The sequence below is a fragment of the Octopus bimaculoides genome, chromosome 10, assembly GCF_046866305.1.
Source record: "Octopus bimaculoides isolate indiv1 chromosome 10, ASM4686630v1, whole genome shotgun sequence".
NCBI classification, from domain to species: domain Eukaryota; kingdom Metazoa; phylum Mollusca; class Cephalopoda; order Octopoda; family Octopodidae; genus Octopus; species Octopus bimaculoides.
Genome location: NC_142937.1, coordinates 5206808 through 5232820, shown reverse-complemented (window position 1 = coordinate 5232820; position 26013 = coordinate 5206808). Strand labels below are relative to the sequence as shown.

General features: G+C 34.9%; 1 protein-coding gene across 42 annotated transcripts in view; it reads left to right on the top strand.

Moving 5' to 3' along the window:
* The first annotated feature begins 800 nt into the window (after positions 1-800).
* The window catches only part of LOC106869047 (MAGUK p55 subfamily member 7), an 850742-nt gene continuing 825529 nt past the window's right edge, over positions 801-26013 (top strand). For 20 of the 42 annotated variants that reach the window (XM_089358333.1, XM_089358318.1, XM_089358312.1 and 17 more), the window contains exon 1: positions 801-920. The gene's annotated coding sequence lies outside the window, so the exon portion shown is untranslated. Of the gene's footprint in view, positions 921-1121; positions 1418-18232; positions 18573-26013 lie in introns of those variants that run through there. The other 22 variants (XM_089358330.1, XM_089358325.1, XM_089358322.1 and 19 more) reach the window with 9 other exon arrangements.

Below are 26013 nucleotides of genomic sequence, written 5' to 3'. Positions count from 1 at the left end.
TATTTAAAAAGACATTTTTGAAATATTTGATTTTAATGTAAAAAATATTTTTTACATCGTTTAATGAAGAGAGAAATTGTTCTCATGTCCTATAAAAGAAGTCCGAGAGTGGAATACAATTGATACAAGAGAATATACAGCTTAAATTTGGTTGGATAAAACTGCATTTTGCAGCAATGTACAAGTTTGGAACTGTTCCATCATCAAAGGGAAACAACTAGAAGTGTTGGAAAATGTTTGTAATTGCACTACTATGGTTAAATGAAAGAGAAAGAAAGCAAAAAGAATAGAAAGAACCAGTCAATTGAAAAGAGCAAAAGAGAGAAGAAATATGAATGAATGATGGACGAGAAGAAGATGACAGTGCTAATTAGAAAAAGGTGTAGAATAATTAATGGGTATAAGGGTTCGGTTGGAAGCTGAAGAATTGTATTGATATCAATAGTATAGCAAAGAAAATACAGATCATTACCACAGCCTTCTAACTGATATTATAAATTCTCATTATTTTCAGCTGCAATTCTGATGGTTTTGTTGTTTTATTATTATTGTTATTGTTATTGTTATTATTATTATTATTATTATTATTATTTTGTATTTTGACAAGTTGCTTTGCTTTTACTTCAATGCTTTTGTTGCAGTAACTGCTGCTAGAACTGCTGTTATCATGCTCAGTATTGCTTCTGCTGCTGTTGCTCTTCTTATGACTGCTACTGTTGCTGCTACCACTATTGCAACTGCTACTGCTGCTGCTGCTCCAAGAGCCGGTAGGCTAAAAAAGATAGAACCTCATCAGCAGTGTAGAAGCTGTGGAATGATCATGGTGAGAAGTAGATCAATAGAAACAGCATTGCAACAGTCTATGATCGCAGCAGCAGCAGCCACAGCAGTAGTGTCTGCAAGAATGGAATAATGTTATGGTGAGTTTCAGTTCCATGCTTTGTGTGATTAACCACTTGTTTTTAAAATTTTCTATCCTACCGCTTTTGCCGTAATCACTTTGTTTTGTTTTACAATTTGTTTTTCATTTTCTATATTTCTATGAAAATTTACAATTCCATTACTTCTAAATTAAGACTGAAATCTGTTTGACATCTACCGTCATGCGGGCAGTGATTTCTAATTATTTAGTTACTACTCCCAAGAAGAAATGGTAAATGCATAATCTCTACTACTTATAGTTGAAGCTCCTACATTCAACTTCACTATGTTGCCTAACCTCCCCTTTATTTCATCTCATAATGGTATATTCCTCTCATTCATTTGTTCATGGTATGTTATAGCTAACTCTCTTTTAAGTTGACAATTCTAACTGGAGCTATGATATGACATAGGCTCTACCAAATACATTCTTTTTGATTTGGATCTGGGCTCTTACATATACATTCAAATCTGGTTAGAGTCTCTAAAAATTATAGTAAGTGTCATTTGTTTTACCATTTTTTAAAATATGATTTATGTTGTTATTTTCTTAGCATTTCCTTTCCTTGACTGCTCTCCTTACATACTCCCTTTCTCTCCTTGGATATTTACCATAAATCTTTATAGCTGTCTGCATTTTCTTTTCTTACTGTCTTCAAATATCTCCAGTGACTTACATCTGAAATAATATTAGGTGCGTTTTCTATAATTTCTATCTATCCCATCAGACTGTACTCTTAATTAAGTTCCTGCAATGCCATAAATGAGAACTACCAATATTTTTATTCAACATTCATCAGCAGAAAAGTAATCTTTGCTGCATTTCATAATTTTAACGTTAGCAAAGATTTTATTTTATATAATCTAAGAAAAGATTTAGTAGGGATTCCAGTATTATGTGTATGATAGCTTACTTCTATTCAATGAGCCCAGATGCAATGTTTATTAATTATCTATGTGTCAAAACATGTGTTTCACTTCTTTTGATAAGGGGATACAATTAATAAAATATCTAAATAAAATGAAATGTAAGATTATTTCTTCTGTAGCAGAATAAGAGATTTTCATTTATGGTATTTTAAATGTTATTTTTATTCTGCTTACTCATATTCATTATATCAAAAAAAAAAAATTCTTTGTGCTTTTAAATTATTCAATTAATTTCATTATAATTGATTCATTTAATAATTTCTCAAATATTATGTAACTTATCTGAACTAAATGTTATATTCAACATTTATTAAAACATATAGAAAATAGATATAAATATTCTTAAAATGTCCTGAGGAAAGATTTTCTTTTAATAGTTTTCTGTTACATGTTACAATCCAGAGTATAGAAACTGAATCAAGAAATAACTCATAGCGTTTTTGTAAATCAGAGCATGGATGGCTGAGTTAAAGTAGTGGTCAACCAGCTGGGAGGTTGACAGTTCATATTATGTGACTGGCATCTCATTGTACACATGATCGAAATACTTAGCTCTCCAAGTCTGAGTCCACCGTCTAAAGTAGGTACATCATGTGGTTCGATTCACTGTAGTAGGCAGTGGCTGCACTATACAATTTTATAGTAATTCATTCAGTTGTAGTGTTCTATTCCTTCAATGGAAAAGCAACCTGCAATAGACTGGTATCCTATGTAGGAGAATCTTTATTTCTCATTTGCTTAATGCTACAGAGGACCGGAGGTGATCTCCAACCTTATGGATACTCATGATTCAGAAAGGACTTCCTTCTGAAAAGTACATGCTGCCTCAGTTTTGCTTTCTGTACACAAGTTATTGCCTCTTGTTACATGCATCAATGAAAGTCTTCCTTTTTGATAGGTAAATACTAGTAGCGCACATGCTTTTCTATCATTCATGTAGATGCTTGTAAAAGACGTTGTAACTAGAGTACAGAAACAACCTAATCAATATATACAAAACATATATATATTTACACAAAGATGCACATATACACATACATGAGAGAGGCGTATGGTGGATGAGTACAAGAGGAGCAGCTGCAGTGGGGATAAAAATTTGGTGCACGTTCTCTCAGCACTTTAAACATCTTACCGTCGAGTATATATATGAATCTGTGTGCTGTGTGTTTATATTTATGATAGGTAGAGAGCTGATAGCTGGAGACTTGTGGCTGACAATTATGTAAGCCGGTACAACTTGTGCATGGTCAAGCTGTTGGCGATTAAACCGACAACTTTACCACGACTGCTTGATAAGGAAGGTGACTTTTGGGACATCCTACGAAATGGGAAACAAAACTGTCAAACAGCTGAAGTCAAGGATCAATTACCAACTAAATACTTCTTCCATGCATTTATATACACATGTAAATACAAATATATGTGCACGTGCATCTATATTTGTATTTACATGTACATATCAATGCACAGAGAAGAAGAATACTAAAAATTTGTACTTTTGTAGTTGCTAGTCATCTTGCTATTTATCTTATTTCTATTTTGTTGTTGTTGTTGTTGCTAGTCTAACTGTTCCAACAGTTAGAGAGTGTCACACAGGTCACTTAAGTGACTCATTATGAAATTTGATTTGTTGGTACTTTTTGCCCCATTTTTTTTTCCTTTCTCTTAAGATATGATATTCTTGGAGACACAAAGTGATGGCAGATTTTTGGTTGTGGTGGTCACAGCTCATAAATATCTGCAAGAATCCCTTGTTCATGAATGCCTTACAAGTGTAGTACAGAGTTGTGAGCAGTCATGCTTATCCAGTTACCCATGTGGTTGTATCTTCCATTGAAATACCATTAGTGTCTATGAGATGGAATCTAGTTTTTGTCATATTGATGCGTATCAACATCAACAAGGAAGCATTCATCATCGTTTAACATCCATTTTCCTAGGTAGCAAGGGTTAGGAAAGAAGAAAGGACACTAAATTTAACCCCTAATGAGTTCACAACTACCATATACCTGTGCATGTATGAGTGACTGAAGGATTGAATGAATGACATCAATGAATGAACAGACGAATGAATGAAGCCAAGCAGAGACAAGGCCACAATTCAGGAAGTTACCCCAGATGTTTAAATGCTATAGTTTAGTATTTGAGTAAGTACTCTTATACAAGATTTCATACACATTATGTCCCTCTCACGCTCTCTCTCTCTCCCTCTCACCATCTCTGTGTCTGTCTCTCTCTCTCTCTCTCTCTTTCCCTTTCTCTTTCTCACTCTGCTTCTTTCTTTTTCATAAATACTTATGCCACTGTATGAAGATTGAGGAGAATCTTTGCGCTGTTTAATGTTGCCAGTTTTGGACCTCTTTTTACTAAGCACCATGACATTCATTATAGCCATTTTATATAGGAAAATACTTAATGAATGCTGATAATGTAATTACAGATGCTAATGTTTATACTGTGACATGGGTATAAACATTGCAGGTGCCTTTTTGGTTGTGTTGTGTTTAGCTCTACAATTCCACGATCCTATAATTTCTACAGTTACCGTTGTCATTGTCCTTTACATTTACAGCATTTACATTTACGTTGTCAGCCACATTTACAGCAATTCCAGTAGAAATTCATTTTGGTCTTTTGTGAGTAAATAATTCATACAATGGCAGTCCTTAATCATTACATTTCCTACATTTCAATATTTGTACAAAACAACATGTGTATATATATATATATATATATATATATATATATATATATATATATATTGTAGCAAAAGTCAACTACTAGCATTAAATATAGTGCATTCTATTATTGATATGGACCATTTACTGTTTCAATACATTCAAATATCTAGTATTTACTTATACAAGCATGCATGCATGCACATATACATAAACTTTACTGCGTACTTTGAACACATTATTTTCTACCTCTTATTCAGTTCTCTCCATCTTGAGCCCAAACTGGCCGTATAATCACATACTTCTTTTACGTTTGATATCCGGTCATTAATTTGTCTTTATAAATATCCAGCACATTATTTGATTATGAAGTTTCGAGTTGCATGAATTCTACAGTTAATTTTTCTTATTTACCTATTTCCAAAACAAACTGAAGAAATCTTATAATACTAATTCTTAATTTTTTTTTAAAGAAACAGTAACTCTGAATTATAAAAGATGCTAGATTTCAAAATGAATGCACCTTTTTCCAATGATTTTTAAGTACTTTGTATAATTGTAGTATAAAAATTTGATACTGGTTTAATACATACACACACGCACACACAGGTTCATACATAGCTAAAAGGACAATAACAAATTGCACCAAATACAGTAGAACTCAAATACAGTAGAAAAATTTCACGAACTTTTAATATATGTAGTTCGTTTTTTCTCTTTTGACACTATTCATTGAAATATTATTTATAATATGTCAGAGAGAAGACTTTTGTGTATGCATGTGTTCAGCTATATTCTCAGTAAGACATTTTGTGTACCAACGATAAAGTGGTTGGGTTGTTGTTGTTGTTATACATGCGTCCAGCATGTGCTAATGAGGTATATATTAGAATGGACTAAGTGAAGCAGAAGGATACACGGGAACAGAAAGTGTCACCAAAGAGGTCACAGATGTATGACAAAAGATTTCCAGTCAATCGACATAAGATAAAATAAGAACATTAATAAATGAATGAAGAATGAATATATAGTGCATGTGTTTATTTGGCAAAAAAAAAATGACCATCCCAAAATATAACAGTATGTATGTATGTATGTATGTATGTATGTATGTATGTATGTGTGTATATATGTGATGACATATATATATATATATATATATATATATATATATATATATATATATATATATATATATATCAACCCATGCTAGCATGGAAAGCGGACGTTAAATGATAATGATGATGATGATGATGATGATGATGATGATGAAGAACAAACATAACCTAACTTCTCCAAACATAAACTGTTCACTTTAAGTATTATGTATTCCACAATTGTGCAGCATGTGCTGACATGTGGATAGACTTGCAAACAGAAGCACGTGTTAGGCAAATGTCATTACATTAATGACTAATATTTAAGATGAAGATGGTCATTGTATGCTTGGAGAAATTACTTCACCATATTTCAAATTACTTCACTGAATGATGTTTACAATGTAGCATGTTTTATTCATTGTTGCTCTATGTAGAAAGAAAAATGCTAAGATCTCATAAAACTCACTAGTAGTAATTTGCATAATGTACCTTAGTTGAAAGTAAAAGGACATTGAATTTTTCAAGATATATAGTGAGGTAGACTAAGGAAAACGTGGAGGAGGAGATTGAGAGGGTTGGCTTGAGAAGGGAGGATGCCCAAAACTGGGCAAGGTGGCGAGATGATGTGAGGGTGGTTGTTATGGCATTGAGGTAGATCCAGCCACCCCCATTAACAGGGACAAAACCCAGATTTAAACACTGGATGATGATGATGATATAAGAATTTACCCCCAAGAAGTTCCTATATATTTTCATTCATATGGAGACTGTTGTTGTTTGTAGATTAGATATCTCAACATGTATACTGTGTTTCTAAAAGAATAAATGCATGCATTGCTTAATGTATAAAAAACATTTCCTTCCTTATATAAAAGTGTTCTACATTTTTATCACCCAGAGTGGATTTAAATTATCTTTAATGAGTGTTCATACTTTTGAAACATCCAAGATAGGAATGTTAGCAAGTACTTCTTCAAAAAATAACTAATTGACTCATATTTATGGAAAATATAACATAAACGTTTTAGGCTATTTGCTATTTTGTATGAGTCCCAGTTCCTAGCAGTGGGAAGGAATTTCAGTACATTACATTATCTGTAATAACATTATATATTGAAGCAGATACTTTTTAGGACAATGAAGATTAGTGGTAATGTATCTAAACACCTTTACCAGTAAAATGGGGAATTACTTTCTCATTGCACTTCATTAATAAATAGAAAAATTGAGGGGTTTCTTTTTGGAACACTCATCAACTAACGATTCTACAAAGAAAAGTTGATGAATCAAATTAAACCTAACCTGCTACCTATGACAGTTTCAATGAAATTAACAATCATAAACTAATTATTATACTGTCATTATTTTTGTGTTTACAAGTAAAGTTTTTACATTGTATATGCAAAGATGTTTCATTGTTTTCAGTATAAAGTGTTCAGATTCATACACATGTGCACATTGCATATCTAATAAAATGTGGGTGCTTTGATATTCTTGAATGAGTGTGTTTTGACATATGTATCAACATGCACTTTAGCTCAAATGTAAAATTAAATCTTCACTTGTTATAAGGCATGCACATATTTATACTGACACTCGTATGTATATTTCTGTTAATGTGCATTTAACATTATGTATGTATCTTTTAAAAGTTGAAAAAGCAATGAACAGCTAGCCAAGAATCTATCAGTTCATGTGCTATCACCCTTACTGGGCTACACCCATTGCTAAAACAGCTCTGGCTGGATTCAGTTGTTTCACTGGTTCGCTGTGCAAACTTTAACTGCATCTTGAGATACAGTTACTCTTTTACTCTTTTACTTGTTTCAGTCATTTGACTGCAGCCATGCTGGAGCACCGCCTTTAATTGAGCAAATTGACCCCAGGACTTATTCTTTGTAAGCCTCGTACTTATTCTATCGGTCTCTTTTGCTAAACTGCTAAGTTATGGGGACGTAAACACACCAGCATCGGTTATCAAGCGATGTTGGGGGGGACAAACACAGACACAGACACACACACACACACACACACACACAGACACACACATACACACACACACACATACACAAACATATATATATATATATATATATATATATATATATATATATATACATATATACAACAGGCTTCTTTCAGTTTCCATCTACCAAATCCACTCACAAGGCTTTGGTCGGCCCGAGGCTATAGTAGAAGACACTTACCCAAGGTCCTATGCAGTGGGATTGAAGCTGGAACCATGTGGTTGGTAAGCAAGCTACTTACCACACGGCCACTCCTACGCCTATCATAGATAACTGCACCTATCACTGATTTCTGAGATAGATTTGAGTCCTGTTCAGGAGTCAGTTTAATTTTCATCTCTTTAACCTTTTAGAATTCAGAAAATTCTTTCAGGTGTAATGCTTGTTTATTCACATTGTTTTGAATTAATCTTGCATTATTTTGTAACATTGTGATTTTAATGATGTGAATATATATTTTTAGAATGGCACTGGAGGATAGATGTGAGAGGCCAGATCTGGCTGCTTTGAACATAAAACAGGTAGAATATTTGGGCTGGATATGGCCTGTTTAAATGCTAAACGATTAATATGATGGAAATGAGAATCAAATATGAGTGCAGTGAACTTCAAATATTCTGAAAGGAATTTTATATATCTTTCAAAGACACTTGTAAAATCCTTTTTTGCATTTTTACATAATTAAAAAATTTGCTCTCACTCCCCTAATATATGCATATGTCTGTGTGTGTGTGTGTGTGTGTGTGTGTGTGTGTGTATATATATATATATACACACACACACACACACACACACACACACACATATATATATATATATATATATATAGTATGCTGTCATTTATATATTTTCAAGTATGCACCATATGCGTATAACGCTCAGTATGCTGTTTTGTATAGCAGTTTTCAGGTCACTTTATACATCGGCCTAGATAGTCTCTCTCATCTCTCAATTGCTTCAGTCATTAGACTGTGACCATGCTGGAGTACTGCCTTGAATTATTAGTCTAATGAATCAACCCCAGTACTTATTTTTGAAGCTTGTTACTTATTCTAGGGATCACTTTTTCTGAACTGAAAAATCATGGGGATGCAAATTCACCAACACTGGTTCTCAAGTGGGGGTGGGGTGGGGTGGAGGTAAAAACACAGACAGAAAGACACATACACATGCACATACATACATACGTACGTACATACACACACACACACACACACACACACATATATAGGACAGGTGTCTTTCAATTTCTATCTAACAAATCCACTCAGAAGGCTTTGGTTGGCTTCAGGCTATAGTAAAATATACTTGCCCAAGGTGACATACCATGGGACTAAACCCAAGACCATGTAAGTGAGAAGCAAGCTTCTTACCGCACAGTCATGCCTGCAGCTATGTATGTAATGTTTGTAAACAATCATGTATAGAAAAATTGACTAACATAAACATCTCTACACATAACATAAACAAATCTCTACATATACATGTACATATTTGATTTCAAATTGTGGCACAAGACCAGCAGTTTGGGGACTGCATCAACCACAGTTCTCAACTGGTACTAATTTTATCAACTCCAGAAGGAAAAAAGCAAAGTCAACCCAGCAGAATTTCAATTTAGAACTCAAGGATGGACAAAAATGTTGCTTAGCATTTCACGTGGTGTGTCAATGACTCTGCCAGCTCACTACCTTATGTGTGTATGTAGTTATTAATACAATTACATACTTAATATATATGTCAGTGTGTCTCTGAGCATATGCTTCATTAAAAATAATATATTTTTTTGTCAAAACAAGGTTAGTTGTTTTGGATTTGTAATCCAAATGTGCAAATAATATTTCCCCTTTATCACATGGACAAGAAATACATAACGGGTGGGCAATCTTTTAAATTGACCCTTGAATATTACTGGTATTTATCAAATTTAAGGCAATGAAGGGCTAAGTCAATTTTGGTAGGATTTGAACTCGGAATATATTCTTTTATTCTTTTATTTTTTTTACTTGTTTCAGTCATTTGACTGCGGCATCGCTGGAGCACCACCTTGAAGGATTCTAGTTGAACAAAACAACCCCAGGACTTATTTTTCTAAGTCTAGTACTTATTCTATCAGTCACATTTGCTGAACTGCTATGTTATGGGGACATAAACATACCAACACCAGTTGTCAGGTGATGACGGAGGGACAAACACAGACACAAAGACACACACACACACACACACACACATGCACACATATCCAGCAGGTTTCTTTCAGTTTCTCTCTACCAAATCCACTCGCAAAGCTTTGGTCAGCCCAGGGTTATAGTAGAACACTCTTGCCCAAAGTGCCTCGAAGTGGGACTGAACCTGGAATCATGTGGTGAAACAAATTCTAAATACTGTTTTGTATATTGTACAGTATCCTATCGTCACAGCCATCAGCTTGGCACTTAGATATATAATTAATGATGAGCATCTAAGCTGGAATGAAGTAGTACATGCCTGAATGGAGCAATCATTGCTAATTATTACTCTACCAGGACACTTTCTGACAATTGATATATGTATACAAATGGATATGTGACTACCAAGTGATAATTACATGATGAATACAACATACAAGTTGTGTCCAATTTGCTCAGCGATTTAACATAGGATGAATTTGGCAAAATACCCCTAAGATCATCATACAAGATAAGCTATTAATCAGCATATTTGTAATTTCACACAGGTTTATCATTAAATTCTCTTTTGAAATATTATTTTCTAATACATACTTATGCGTGTGCATGCACACACACACACACACACACACACACACATGTGTGTGTCTGTGTATGCATGTATTCATACATGTATGCACATCTTTTGTATACATTTACACAGACCATATTTACTTATATATCTGTATATATCTATCTGTATGTAAATTATATATTTCAATTTCATGCTGCTGCATTATTATAGTCACTATAATATCACTTTAATCTTCATTGGTCCAAACAGATAATAACAGAGGCATGTGTTACTTTTACATTTATTTTTATGAAGTTTCACATGACCTGAATTATATACTGTATTTGGAATAATGTGTCAATAAGCAGATTAGCTATCTATGACGATGATGATGATCATCATCCTCATCATCATCATCATCATCAAGAAAATATTATATCAAAATAAATAATACAATGTACATCTGTTTTTATTCTGACATGTGACCACATTCTGAGTAAGTTCTTTACTCTTCCGATTGGCCAGAAGACCACATTTAATGGATACTAATTTTGGCATTGTTTCTGTGGTTGGAAGCTTTTCCTAACACCAACTATTTTTTTTTTTAGAGTGTACTGGACGTAGTTTACTCTGGCACCAACATTAGAAACATTGTCATGTCTTCATCTAGACTAAAGAATGCACTTGGTCCTATGTTGCCTCCATTCATTTGCCATCTATTTTACACCAAAACGTAGATGGAAAGATGCCCTACAAGGTTGAGAATCTTTACTACACTATGGCATCCCTTTTTGTCCAAGCTAACGTGCCAAAAAGAGTAGACAAGAAGGAGAGCGAAATATAAAACTAGGGTGAATGTGTGAAGGGAGTGGGGGGTTTGAAAAGCAAAGCAGAGGGGGTAATGGAAGAGAGACAGTAATGACTGGGTGCAACAAATAGGAAACAGTGGTGACATGACAGTAAGGGAATAATGGTTGACTGGAAGCTCAAGAAGGTGATGATAGGGTGTATTATTTACATATAGATCAAGTACATTTCTTCACACATTGATGTCTTGATGAGAAAGGCAGAGTGTAAGGGATGTTGGTAGGAAAGGATTGATTAAGTTAGACAATCCTAGTGCCATCCCTTGTTACTCAGTTAACCTGATGCATTGAATAGAAGTGTGTATCAAGGAGATGATAGAGTCTTACAGATCCCATGCCCTCGTTAGTTACAGAAGCAACATGGCATGACAATACTGAATACAAGAGAGAAGATGTATGGGAAGACAGTAAATGATAGAAAGATGTGTGGTAGAGAGGAGGATATCAAATATACAGTACTTAGCAAAGAGTAAGTTGCTGCTCCTAGAATTCATTCTCCAGTATTGCATCTCAACGATCATCAGGATTCCTTGCATTTTCTTTTTTTTTTTTTTTGTGAGGCCAAGCATCCTGACGTTGTCTTCACTACTTTGGCCCATGTCTTTCTAGGTCTCCCTTTTCTTCAGATTCCATAACCAGGACCCTACCATCTTCACATGCATAATATGCCAGTACCAATGCAATCTTTTCTCCTTCAAACTGTACCTGATTCTTCTTATACCAATCTTTCTCTTTGTTCATTTGTGCTCAGTCATCTATACATATTAATATTACACATCCAGTAGATCATACTCTCTCACAGATGTTTGATGCAAGCTTCTGACTGGCGGGCTCCTGTCAAACCATCTCAACCATACCAGTAAGGAAGGCAGATGTTAAATGATGATAATGATGATAATGATGATGATGATGAGGATGATGATGATTATGATAGCAGTGCATATACAGACATCATAAAACCTTTCCTTCATTCAGAGAGAGAAGCCCTTTATTACCAATGCAGGTAATAGCTTCCTAAATTTTATCCATGTTTATCATACTGTAGTTGCTATGCACTCTATCATTAATTAGGCAACATAAGCTATAAGGAACTACCTGGCATTTGAGAGAATTTTCAGGTACTTCAGGTATGCACCAAGTGTTTATTGCACTTGTGAATTGTCATATAAGAAGTCTACCTTCTCCATCAGTTTACTTATACTCCCACTGAACCTCTTGTGTGTCAGTAGCTAACACCATTGCACTGAGCAGGGTATCTTCTTATTCCATTTCTGAAAATTGAGCATGGCCATTTCTCTGTTGTCAATAAGAACTTGCTTTCTTTTCCAGCTTACTAAAATTAAAATGTTAATTTTTGCTATATTAGCTTTCAGATACCTTGATTCTAAGTTTTGCTTCCAAGTCTGGAAATTCTTCATTGAATCTACTGCATACTTGGGTATAAAAACTAGGTCTTTAGGATAGAAGACTTTACATGAGTACTCATTCTTAAACTCCCCAGTTCAGATCTGGAGGACTATGATATACAGAATGGACTGTGGATTAAATCCAAGTGGGCCCTGACAGGGCAATGCATTGTGTTCTTGAGCAAAACACTTCACTTCATGTTGCTCCACTCCACTCAGCTGGCAAAAACGAGTAATCATGTGATGGTATCCCATCCAGGAAAAAAAGTATATACAACATGGAAGCCAAGAAACCAGCACTATGAGTCTATATGACTTGGGAAGGATCTTTATCCTTTTTTATATTTATGTAAAGTTAGTGATAACTTTTTTAATGCCTCAGCGCATGAGATATATTATCTATAAATATATATGTGGTTTAGAATAAACAATGCCAATCAATGATTAATATCATTTTTATATTTACAGTAAGCATTGGCGACAAGGTTATACATATTTCAGCCACACATATTTCAGTGAATGCAAGTTTCACTATATTCGATGATGTAGGAATGAGCATATCTCTAAATAAATGTACAACACTGCATTTGTTGGCCCAGAGAAACGAAATTTTAAAATAACCATTCCATTTTCTTGAACTAACAAATGTCATCCACTTGCAGCATAAACATAATAGGCTAATTAGTGTTAGCATATTTAATGCATTGAGTATCGAGAAGTTGATTATAATTAATACGCAGCAAAAAGTATTAAGTTGAAGTAAAAGTGAGAAAGTGAGTATGTATAATATTGAAATCCTCAGCTTGAAACATGCAATACACTTTGAGTGCTCCCTTCTTGAGCACTGGCATGGTGTAATGGTTTTGTTATGAATAAAGCAAAACAGCATCCACTGAGATCAAAACCAACTCATAGACTTAGCTTACTTTCAGAAATAGCAGCATGGCTGTTTGGTAAGGAGCTTACTTCCCAACCACATGCTTCTGGGTTCAGTCCCACTATGTGGCACCTTGGGCAATTCTCTTCCTCTATAACCTCAAGCTGACCAAAGCCTTGTGAGTGGAATTGATAGGCGGAAACTTAAAGAAACCTGTCGTGTGTGTGTGTGTGTGTGTGTGTGTGTGTGTGTGTTTATGTCCCTGTAACATAGAGAGACTAATAGAATAAGTACCAGTCTTTAAAAAATAAGCCCTGGGGTCCATTTGTTCTACTAAACACCCTTCAAGGTGGTGCCCCAGCATGGCCATGCTCAGATGACTGAAACACGATTAATAAAAAAATATACAGTAGAAGGTAAACCCCAAGTAACGTATTTTACTCTCTTATACTTAACACGCATCCAACTATAGCATTAGTAGCCAATATAGCATCAATCTTCTAGATATAAAATGTTGCTTGAAATGTGGATTTATTTCATTATAGAGAACATTGATATTGGTACTTAGAAGTTTGGATTTTTTATTTGACATGTCTTTTGTCTTAAATGACCAAATTAATTAAGATTATTCTATAGATGCATTTGTATTTTTCTACAGTCAATAGAATATTCTGTAGGCGCCTTTGTAGCATTTCTAAGTCGGTTGCTTTCTTGTTCCTCCCTTCCCTTACTTACCATTCCCCAACTTTCTTTACTTGAATACTATCTTTCTTGTTCAGTTTGCTGGAGGCATTGGCTCATTTTATCTCACATTGTTCTGAGCCTCCTTCTTCTTCAATCACCTTGTATCTCAGGCGTCTGACCTTCACACACCACTTGTCTTTCTGTTGTTGCACTTCCTTCCACATGTCACCACTCCCATCACTCCTTCAACTTTTTTATCATTTACTTGCAGCTTAAGTGGCAAAACTTCTCTCTTTCTCGCTTACATTCTCAGACAAAGGGTAGAGTACCAAAACATGAAATCTTTCACTCCTCACATCAAGTAAACTTATCAAACCTTTCTAACAATTCTTCTATGGACAATTGTTACTGACACAGAGCATCACGTTTTGCTTTGAATTCTGGACTTTACATTAAAATAATTGCAATGCAGATTATCATAACATTAGACCTAGAGGTACATATGTCAAATTATATGTGTTGATTGCTTATATTTCTCTGTACATTAGCTTTAGTGTACTAAAAGTGATAGCTAATCAAATGTTGATGTTACAACTAATGTAAAGTAAATGGGGAATTTTATTGTTAGTGTTTACTGTTCTTGTTCTTCCATAAGTTATGGAAATTCCAATGCACAAACACACACACACAAATGTGGATGCTAACATGAATGTGCAGTTAATAATTTTGTTTCAAAACCCTGTGGTTTCAGGTTTGGTCCTATTGTGGGGTATCTCACATAAGTTTCTCTGCTATAGTCTCAGGCTACCTAATGTTCTGTGAGTGAAAATGGTTGTTGAAAGCTGTATAGATGCCTGTCTGTCTGTCTATCTGTCTGTCTGTCTGTCTCTCTCACTCTCTGATATATATATATCTATATCTAAATATAGATATGTGTATGATATGTGTGGTAAGTAGCTTGCTTACCAGCCACATGATTCCGGATTCATTCCCACTGTGTGGCACCTTGGGCAAGTGTCTTCTACTATAGCCTCGAGCCGACCAAAGCCTTGTGAGTGGATTTGGTAGACGGAAACTGAAAGAAGCCTGTCGTATATATGTATATATATATATATATATATATATATATATATATATATATATCTGGCAGTGTTGGCTATAGCCTAGTCACCCGTATTACGAACCAGGTGATACACGAAGGAGTCATACCCTATGACTGGTGTAGCAGCATCATAGTCAACTGCTACAAAGGTAAAGGGGACGCTTTAGATACAAATAATTACAGAGGCATCAAGCTGTTAGATCAGGTTATGAAAGTTACAGAGAGGGTCATAGCCCAACTAATTAGGGAGCGAATCAATTTAGATGAGATGCAGTTTGGGTTCGTGCCAGGTAAAAGCACTACTGATGCCTTATTTCTAGTGAGACAGTTGCAAGAGAAATACCTAGCCAAGGATAAACCTCTGTACCTGGCTTTCGTTGACATGGAGAAAGCCTTTGACAGGGTCCCCCGATCCCTTATCTGGTGGTCAATGAGGAAACTTGGGATAGAAGAATGGCTAGTGAGAGCTGTGCGAGCCATGTACAGAGATGCGGCCAGTAAGGTGAGGGTTGGAAATGAGTACAGCAATGAATTCCGGGTAGAGGTAGGGGTCCACCAAGGTTCCGTCCTCAGCCCCCTATTATTTACCATAGTCCTCCAGGCAATCACAGAGGAGTTCAAGACAGGTTGCCCCTGGGAGCTCCTCTATGCTGATGACCTTGCCCTAATTGCGGAGTCACTATCAGAACTAGAGGAGAAGTTTCAGGTGTGGAAGCAAGGTCTAGAATTGAAGGGCCTTAGAGTCAACCTAGCTAAAACCAAAATCCTAATAAGTAGGAAGGTAGATAAAACACAAACCCCTTCAGGTACATGGCCCTGCTCAGTATGTAGAAAAGGAGTAGGTAGTAACTCTATAAGATGTACCCGGTGCAAGCTATGGACACATAAGAGGTGCAGCAACATCAAAGGCAGGTTAACTAGCAAGTTAGTTTTTGTTTGTGGCAGATGTTCAGGTACAATAAAGACTGCAAACAAACAGGAAACAACTTCTATCTCATTCCAGGGTGAAAAACTAGAGGTAGTCGATAGCTTCCGCTATCTGGGCGACCAAGTTAGTAGTGGGGGTGGGTGCGCTGAAAGTGTAGCTGCTAGAATAAGAATAGCCTGGGCAAAGTTTAGAGAGCTCTTACCCCTGCTGGCGACAAAGGGACTCTCACTCAGAGTAAAAGGCAGACTGTATGACGCATGCGTACGAACAACCATGCTACATGGCAGTGAAACATGGGCTGTAACTGCTGAGGACATACGTAAGCTCGCAAGGAATGAAGCCAGTATGCTCCGTTGGATGTGTAATGTCAATGTGAATACCCGTCAGAGTGTAAGTATCTTGAGAGAAAAGCTGAACATTAGAAGCATCAGTTGTGGCGTGCAAGAGAGACGATTGCGCTGGTATGGACATGTGGTGAGAATGGAGGAGGATAGCTGCGTGAAAAAGTGCCACACCCTAACAGTTGAGGGAACCCGTGGAAGAGGTAGGCCCAGGAAGACCTGGGCTGAGGTGGTGAGGCAAGACCTTCGTACATTGGGCCTCACCGAGGCGATGACTACGGACCGAGACCTTTGGAAATGGGCTGTGCGTGAGAAGACCCGGCAAGCCAAGTAAGATCGTTGCCAGTGCCCCTGGACTGGTTCTTGTGCGGGTGGCACATGAGATGCACCATTTTGAGCGTGGCCGTTGCCAGTACCGCCTGACTGGCTCCTGTAGGATTTTCGAGCGAGATCGTTGCCAGTGCCCCTGGACTGGCTTGTGCGGGTGGCACATAAAAGACACCATTTCGAGCGTGGCCGTTTTCGTGCGGGTGACACGTAAAAGCACCCACTACACTCTCTGAGTGGTTGGCGTTAGGAAGGGCATCCAGCTGTAGAAACTCTGCCAAATCAGACTGGAGCCTGGTGTTGCCATCCGGTTTCACCAGTCCTCAGTCAAATCGTCCAACCCATGCTAGCATGGAAAGCGGACGTTAAACGATGATGATGATGATGATGATAATGTTAACAATGTTATTAATATTGTTTATATTATATACTCCAGGAAACCTATATGGTTAAGGAAATGTATTCAGAATTATCCAACAGAATATATCTTTAATTTCTTATAAGAACTTTCTTGAATTTACTTGTTAACTGTTGAACAACCTATTTTGAATAGCTAACTGAGAGCAAACCAGTAATTGTTTTCGGGTAATCCCTTACTATTTACATGTGTGTGTGCATGCATGTGCGTGTGTGTGTGTGTGTGCGTGCACATGTGCATATGTGTGTGCATGTGTGGATGTTCGTGTGTGTGCATGTGCGTGTGCGTGTGTGTTTGCGTGTGTCTGTTTACCTGTCTATGTTCATGTAGAAAGTTTTTGTGAAATGGTGCTCAGTGTTTATGTCCTATAGCCTAGTGGCTCAACAAACAGATCAATGAATATTAGAAATGATTTAGGACAGTGCCACAACTTGTTAACAATGAAATAAAGTGCCAAGCTGGATTTTGGATAACCAAAACGATAAGTGTTATTAGGTGAAATGTTTTGCATATTTTTACAATTTTACTTACAAATAGAATTTGTGAAGTGTTCCATTTTTTTACCTGACAACCTTAGCTTTTCAAGATTATTAAGTTTACTAATGTAGCCAAGTGTAGCAATAATTATTGGTATAAATGTGAATCTATAATCTTAGTAGAAAAGTTATAGTTTTTAAATGATTTCTCCATAAATTTTTCCTTTTAACTAATTTTGGAAGAAATGTTCACATCTGGAAGGTACCTGGAATATCTGATTATATGAGATCTTTCTTTTCTGTTTCAATGATTATTTCTGATTTGTAATGTTCGCAGAAATTTTGATAGGAATGTTCTATTAATAATAGTCCTTGTGCTGATATATATGCATATATTCAATAGCAGTGTTACTCTTTATATTTATCTTAGGGCAGTCTTTCCTATGGATGGCATTGCATATTGGTTTCGCAACAGCCTGCTGCAATGGGACGTTGTATTTTGATGAGATTTTTGGTCGACTGCGAATCACATATAATATCTTCCACAGAAATGTAACTTAATCAAATCAACATTTTGGATTGCCTCTTGGAGCTTTAAGGGCTTTATACTCTCTTTTATTGATTAAGTAGTTCATAGCTGTCTCCTGCTCTTGGATTACAAAAGCATAAACTTTGAAATATGACATGGTACAGCAGTCATGAATTCAAGAGAGGCTACACTTTATGTTAAATATTAGCATGTTCCTCATGTGTACAGGAAATCTTTGCAGGTATGCATATATTTTTCAAATTTAAAAGCTTGTGCTTAATATGATGAGGGCTTAAAACACGTATAAGAATACTTTTTAGTTAAGTTTTATATTATCTCTCTTTCTTTATGAGTAAACAATCTAAGATGGAAAGAAATAACCTCAGCAATTAATCCAATTAATTGTTGGTCTATAATATTGATGTTAGGAAAATCACAATAAGTCATAATACAAAGAACATAATGACAAAAAACAAGTGGGGGTGGGGGGTGATAAATAGTTTTGTAACAGTAAATATTCATCTGAGGTTTCACCTTTGATAATTACTGTGCACTGTTTTCTAGTAACTGTCAACTCGATGCAAAGCAGTTATTCTCTCTTCCATTGCAAGAGATATTAGGTTCAGTTGAAGTAGGACCTGATAAAATCCAGGTCTTGATTTAGCCGTTGCTGGCAATATTTGAGATTAACGACAGTTGATCAATAACAGATGCAGCCAAACTGTCTCAAACAATATGACCAGATGTCTTTAGCGATAGGTCAGATGTTGCACTCAGAATGAAACATAGCATTCGGTTTAACTGTGAAATTTGGAGCAAGCATCTGAAGCAACAGCAATCAAAATATTCTGCTTTGCAAGTTTCTATGGCACTGACCAACCAGAGTGCAGGAATGAGTATACAAGCAACTGATATATATTGATTTGTAGATAAATATCACACTGGTTGCATTGGCAACTATAGAACTGAATGAAAGCTGGTTAAGCTACAAGTAATGTGATGAGATTTTTGTTATGACACTTAGTGGTTGACAGAATGGAGAACCTATGGTATAAAAAATTATTCACTTCTTCAGTGAGTCCAATATTCAAGGTAGTTACTTTCTTGTTGTCAAGAACACAGAAAAACAAAGCTTTTAAAGCTTTTGTCTTTCTGACGTTAACTTGTTGGCTGATTTATAATGCCTATGTATCCACCTATGTAGCATCAATAGCAGTTTATCACAGAATAAAATACAGCTAACATATTCATGATTAGTGATTGTTGAGGAGACTTTAACACTTGAATGTATTTTAGTAGCATGTTGTGGTATTCAGTCCTATTTTCAATTACTGAAACCAAGGTCTTCTTTCACTGTGGTCTGGATGCCATTTTCATCATTGTCCATTCAGTATTAATATCAATGATGAGATGGGTGACGGGATGTACAAAGTGACTGTAATTCCACAGAAGAAGTTTCTCATATTATATCATCCATCAGAAATTACAGATCATAACATTTTGGCTGAGCTGTGTTTTAGTTATTCTTCTCTTCTGAATCAAAGCATGGTCCAAATTGAATTGCTTACTATTCTCTCCCCTCCAATAGACTCAAATGCTTAGGTGGATAATGTCAACCAGGAACTGACTGGAATATAATCAATTTGCATTTTTGATCCTCCCATCCTTGGAGTTCTAACAGCTGGAATTTCATTCATTCTGCAGCATACAGGTCTTTGTCAATATCTGAAACACTGAAGCAGGAAAGCATGGTGCTGTTACAAAGCCCTTTCCAGATCACTTTGCAGTCATACTGTGGTACAATATTGAAGATTTCAGCTGACCATTTCAGTCTTTGTTCTTACTTTAGACTTGTAATTATTTCATTCCACTGTATTTGTCAATTTCTAAGTTATGGATTTATAAAAAAAAAGGGGAACAGCATAAATAAATCTGGATTTTAATTTGAACTAAAAACATGTGTGCACACACACGTACCCCACTCACCCATGCCTATTAGCCACTCAATCATGTCTATGCTTACATGAATATAAAAATTCTGCATGTACGTGTGTGTGTGAGTATATTATCATCATCATCACCATCATCACCACCACCATCATCATCATCATCATCATCCTCATCATTTAACGTCTGTTCTTCATGCTGGCATGGGTTGGACGATATGATAGGAACTGGCAAATTAGAAAACTACACCAAATCCTACTGTCTTCTTTGACATGATTTTTATGGCTAGATGCCCTTCCTAAGACCAACCACTTTACAGAGCATACTGGATGACTTTTACAAGTCGACAGCAGCAGTGAGATCACCAAGTAACTTGCAAGACAAGACCCTTAATCTATGGGCAGGGAATAGTATTGAGGGTCAGCTAAAGGAGTCTTGCATTAGTGGGCAAACATAGTTGTAAGTGTGTGTGTGTGTGTGTGTGTGTGTCAAATCGTCCAACCCATGCTTGCATAGAAAGCGAACGTTAAATGATGATGATGATGATATGAATTGAATCTGAAGATACAAACTTTGCTTCATTGCTTCAAAAGATATATAGTCAATAAACTCAAAATTTTTAGTTGTTATTGTTCATATTCTTTAGTATCAGTCAGCTTTGATCAAGTAGAATATGAGATAAAAAGAGTAAAATTCTGAGCGATACTCTCAGAGGGCTAAACACTTCATTTTATGGTTTTCTTAAATGTGTATCATTGGAACATAAGGTCTTGACATAAACCATAGAAAGAATTTTATAAGATAATTAATTGATGAATCAAATAAATAAAATCATTCTTCACAATGACTTGTCCAAATAAGAATTTCTCTGTTTATCTCAGTATCATTTACACAATCTACACCTCAAATTTTGGTAATTTTTTTGCAGCTAGATATCTGTTATTTGCAATTCTAATCCAACAAATTACATTATCATTTTTAATTGTATTATGTTTCTGGAAATATATTTATCTAACACATATAGCTTCCTTAAATTAAATTCAACACATATAAGGAAAATCTAGTAGCCTATTAGTAAAGATATCTTTCTGAGTAATTTGCTCATAAATAAATTATGAAAAAGGTTAAGTATAAGGTCAAGTATCTAAAAGTTAATATCTACTCCTGTTATTTAGTACTAAATTATCTCTGATGGCAAAGACAGACAAGACATTCAAGCTGTGACCATGCTATAAGTGTAAATATTTACATTGCATTATTCAGTGTGTTCTTGGAGGTAGGTAGTGTTATTTTAGATAGATTAAGCTGCTATTTCTTGAGACTCTTTTGTCGGTTCATGATATTCCCTATAGTTCGTATGCATTCTATGTACAAAAGTGCTCAACTTAAATAGTAGAAAATATAGTTCTGATAAACTAATTTATTCACATTAAGTTAACAATTTTTTACCTTGAAAATATTGAAAAGCAGCCAATTTTCTTTTATTTTTAATAGGTACAGAAAGAAAAGTAAATTGAATTTCTAATCCATAAAGAATACCAAATAAAGGTGAATAAATTTAAAACTGACAATAAAAGAGTTAAGGATTAAATTTTGTTGAATTATATATCAAACCTTTTGTAAACAGCATGCAAAATAAGGTGACTTGAGAAGTAAAAACACTTGAAATATTAGATCATAGGTATCATGCATAAAAATATTTAGCAGTGAAATATCATTTTTTTTCTTACTCATACAATAATTACTTTTGTAAAATTAAACAGCTCAGATGTACCCCCAACATCAACAATTCTGAGTAGTTTACATTGAATTTAGTTTTGTGTTATTGTATAAAAATATATTATGAAAGTTATATTGTGGCCCAAGCTTCAATAACAATATATTTCAAACAGTTGTGATAATACAAGGTGCATTCAAAGAGTGATAATACAAGGTGCATTCAAAGAGTGATAATACAAGGTGCATTCAAAGAATACCACGTGGGCAAAATCCTTTGGGTGGGAGTTGATGCCATTCTTCCTGCACATCCAAAAAAATGTTAATGCTGGTAGGCTGCCTCAGTTCCCAGTTGGTACACTTTGAGTACAGACATGTAGTGTACACTTGTTGGATTTTCGTTTTCATGCAAGAAGACCAAATGCATTGAGCAGAGATATTGCTTCAAGTTTTGTCAAACACTTGGTGATACTCAAGTTCAAACCATCCAGAAGATTCAACAGGATTTTGGTGATGATAATATGGGCAAAACTCAGACTAATGAGTGGTACAAAGACTTCAATATGGCTGCACCTCAGTGGAGAGTGTGGTACACTCAGGCAGACCCTCCACCCAGGAAAGTGGGAATAAACACAGGATCAGTACATTCCATTTTAATGGACGATTTGTACATGCAGAGAGTGTTGGCAGAAAAGGAAGTTAGATACCTCTTGAATACACCCTGTAATCCAACTTTCCTGGTCAAGAACAACACACCACTTGTTCAACAGGTTCCCCACTCTCCCAATTAGGCACTGTGTGACTTCTGGTTCTTCCCCAAAGTGAAAACCATACTGAAAGGGAAGTGATTTGAGTTACAAGAGGAAATTATGAAAAAAGTGACAGTGGAGTTTCATAATATTCCAGAGAAGGCATTCCAGAGGTGTTACCAGAAGTAACAGAACTGCTGGGGAAATTGTGTGGACTCCTAAAGAGAATATTTTGAATGTGATTAAATAAAATTTGTGAAATGCACAAAATTATTTTTTTCTTTATGCCCAAAATATTAATACTTTTTGAACGCACCTCGTATACATTAGCAGACATTTAAGAACCACCTGTAAAATGGTTCATTGTATTTTATTAATGATGGAAAGGATTTGATTTTGATATTTTAATTGATCATAGTATATGTCTAGTTTCACAAATAGTTAGGCAAGTTGGTTTAGAGCTTTATCCAAACTAAAAGATAATGCTAGAGATAGCACACTAGCTAACACATTCTAGCAGAGACTGATAATTCATTCACTCAAATATTATAAAATTGCAGACCTACTTAGAAAAATTTATATTATTTAATGGAGGAAGTTTTAAAATAAATTCTTTTGTTTTTAGTATTTAAGAGATAAATATTGTTATAGAAAAGAAAAGCACTTGGAATTTATGAAAAATAGAACATAAATTGCTATACCTATAGGCATACAATTTGACTTTTTATCTAGATTTTTGGTATTTGACTATATAATACCTCTTTCAAAGTCTGAAGCTCTCCTTGTATTTGAGATTCAACAGTGTTATTGATACTGAAACTAGGAAGTAATGTTAACTAATATTAGTTTCAAATTGTGGCACAAGACCAGCAAGTTTGGGGGAGGGGTTATGTCAATTACATCAGCCTTGGAGCTCAACTGGTACTTATTTTATCGGCCCTGAAAGGATGAAAAACAAATGTTGCTAAGCATTTTGCCTGGTATGCTAACGATTCTGCCATTTCACCACCTTGGCAGTTAACTAATATTGGCTTTTTCAAAAGTGTTTTGTTCTTTTTCTCTCTAATCTAATAAGACTATAGTTTGAATAATTATATTTGACAATGAAGTCCATGTGTTTAGGTAAGTTTATATGCCATGGAGAGAATAGGAATCTGACATTACCTTACAGAACCTTCATCTCAGAGAGAGAAATTAATTCATTTGAACAGATATATGAATTGCATACAAACCCACAAACTTTACTCTATGAATTTTGCCAATATACACAATTGCCAGCTACTCCAGCCACTGTTTTTATGGATATTCATCTTGTAATTAAGAAGTAAAATAGATTATAATTTTTTTATTATAAACCTGCTTTGTTTCAATTCATTTTTTTTTTTTTTTGCTTTCTTTTTTTATAGTTTTTGGTATAGAGCTGTAAAATACCAAGTGAAGGGTGTATGAAATAAAAAATATGCCACAAAATGTCATAAAAATTGAAGAGAGAAATCATCAGAATAGATATTTTAAATGAAAACCCATCAAATCCAGAAGGTTCTGATGTATTTTATATTCTTATGTAAAATAGGAAGGTGATATATAAAAGCAGAAAACGAAAAAGCAGAGAAGAGTTAAGCAAATGTTAAATAAAGCTTTTAAAACATAACTGCACTTTCAGGTTATAGATCTCTGATTTCTGAAGAACAGCATTGTGCTTGTATTAATGTAATCAAAGTCTTATACATTTAGCAACATGGCAACTGCTTATTATGAAAGCTGAGCATGAGTTTTAGTGATAACTTAATCTTAGGTATTCTAATTGCTTTCTGATCTCAATCAGTGAAATTTAACTTAGGAATAAAGGTGTGAACTTAAGTGAAAACTATGAATATGACTGCAGCTGCATATAACTGTTTAAAGTTCATTTCATCCTACTTCATTGCTATTCATGGTGAGCATGTTAGGACATGCTTGATGTCATCTGGTACATATATTTTAAATTTCCTATCATTCCATGTTAAGCAATGTTTTCATGTTTTATTTTATTCTTAAAATATGTGACAATTTTATATAGCATGTTTTTAATCTTTTTAACATAATGAGTAAATTTCTGCTCTATTTAATTTCTCTCTTTAAAAAAGCAAAATATAGTAACTGAAGTGCAGTTTTCAGATACTGGAGCAGAAAACACTATATAACATATTAAGATTTTAAGCAGGAAAGTGTTACTGAATTTCAAGCCCCAAGATTTTGTTTTGCTTCTGATTGATAGATTGAATCCAGTTGAATTATATAACAATAACATAGATGCAAAAATATTATAAATATTTTAACTAACTCTACTGGATACACCAGTGGAATTAAATTATTTTTCATTATGTATATTGTATTTGATGATATATATGACCAAGCTATTACCTGAAAATTGGCTAAAACATAGCCGTAGGCTATGTGCAAAGTTGGGACAGCTAGTTGACTAATGTTTACAGATGCCATAAGTCACCAGTAGTTCTATTTCACTCAACTCCATAACATTGTAATTCTATTTACTCAATCAACATCATCATCACTATCATCACCACCATCATTACCGTCATCATTCTTACTTAAGTTAAAAGCAGAAAAAAATATAACTGGATGTCCAAAGACAAAATCCCTTATTCAGCACCCAACACTTAACACTAATAAGCAATAACCTTTTCTGAGCTTGTATTCATGTAATTGTCTTTTTATGTTATGCGTGCCACATATATATCTCATTTTTTATATAGAAATAAATTTTAGTTTTTGAACGAGACTTGAAATTAGGGAAATAGTGATTACTCATTAATCATTATGATTTCTGCATGGTAGGTCACATCAACACCATCAGTCATGGTACATTCAAAACTCCAGCTTGTGCACATAATCTGTCGTCACGTGTGTATGTGCAGGAACACTAGCTGGTTTTCCACTAATCATTTTGAAAAGGATATCCAATGCCATCATACGAAAGTGAAAATAATGATTTTGTGTATATGTACGCATATCATTTTTTAGATTTATTTCAAGATTTCTTGCCAATAGAGAAACCTAGATCCAAGGCTATTGGAATTTCGACATCAACAGGGTATTTTTATATGTATGTATCTATGTATGTACATATCTATGTATGTACGTATGTTTGTATGTACATATGTATGTATGTATCTATGTATGTACATATGTATGTATGTATCCTCGGAACTTTCCATGACGTAGCTCGTCCTTGGAACTTTCCAGGAATTCCTCGGCACTTTCCAGGAA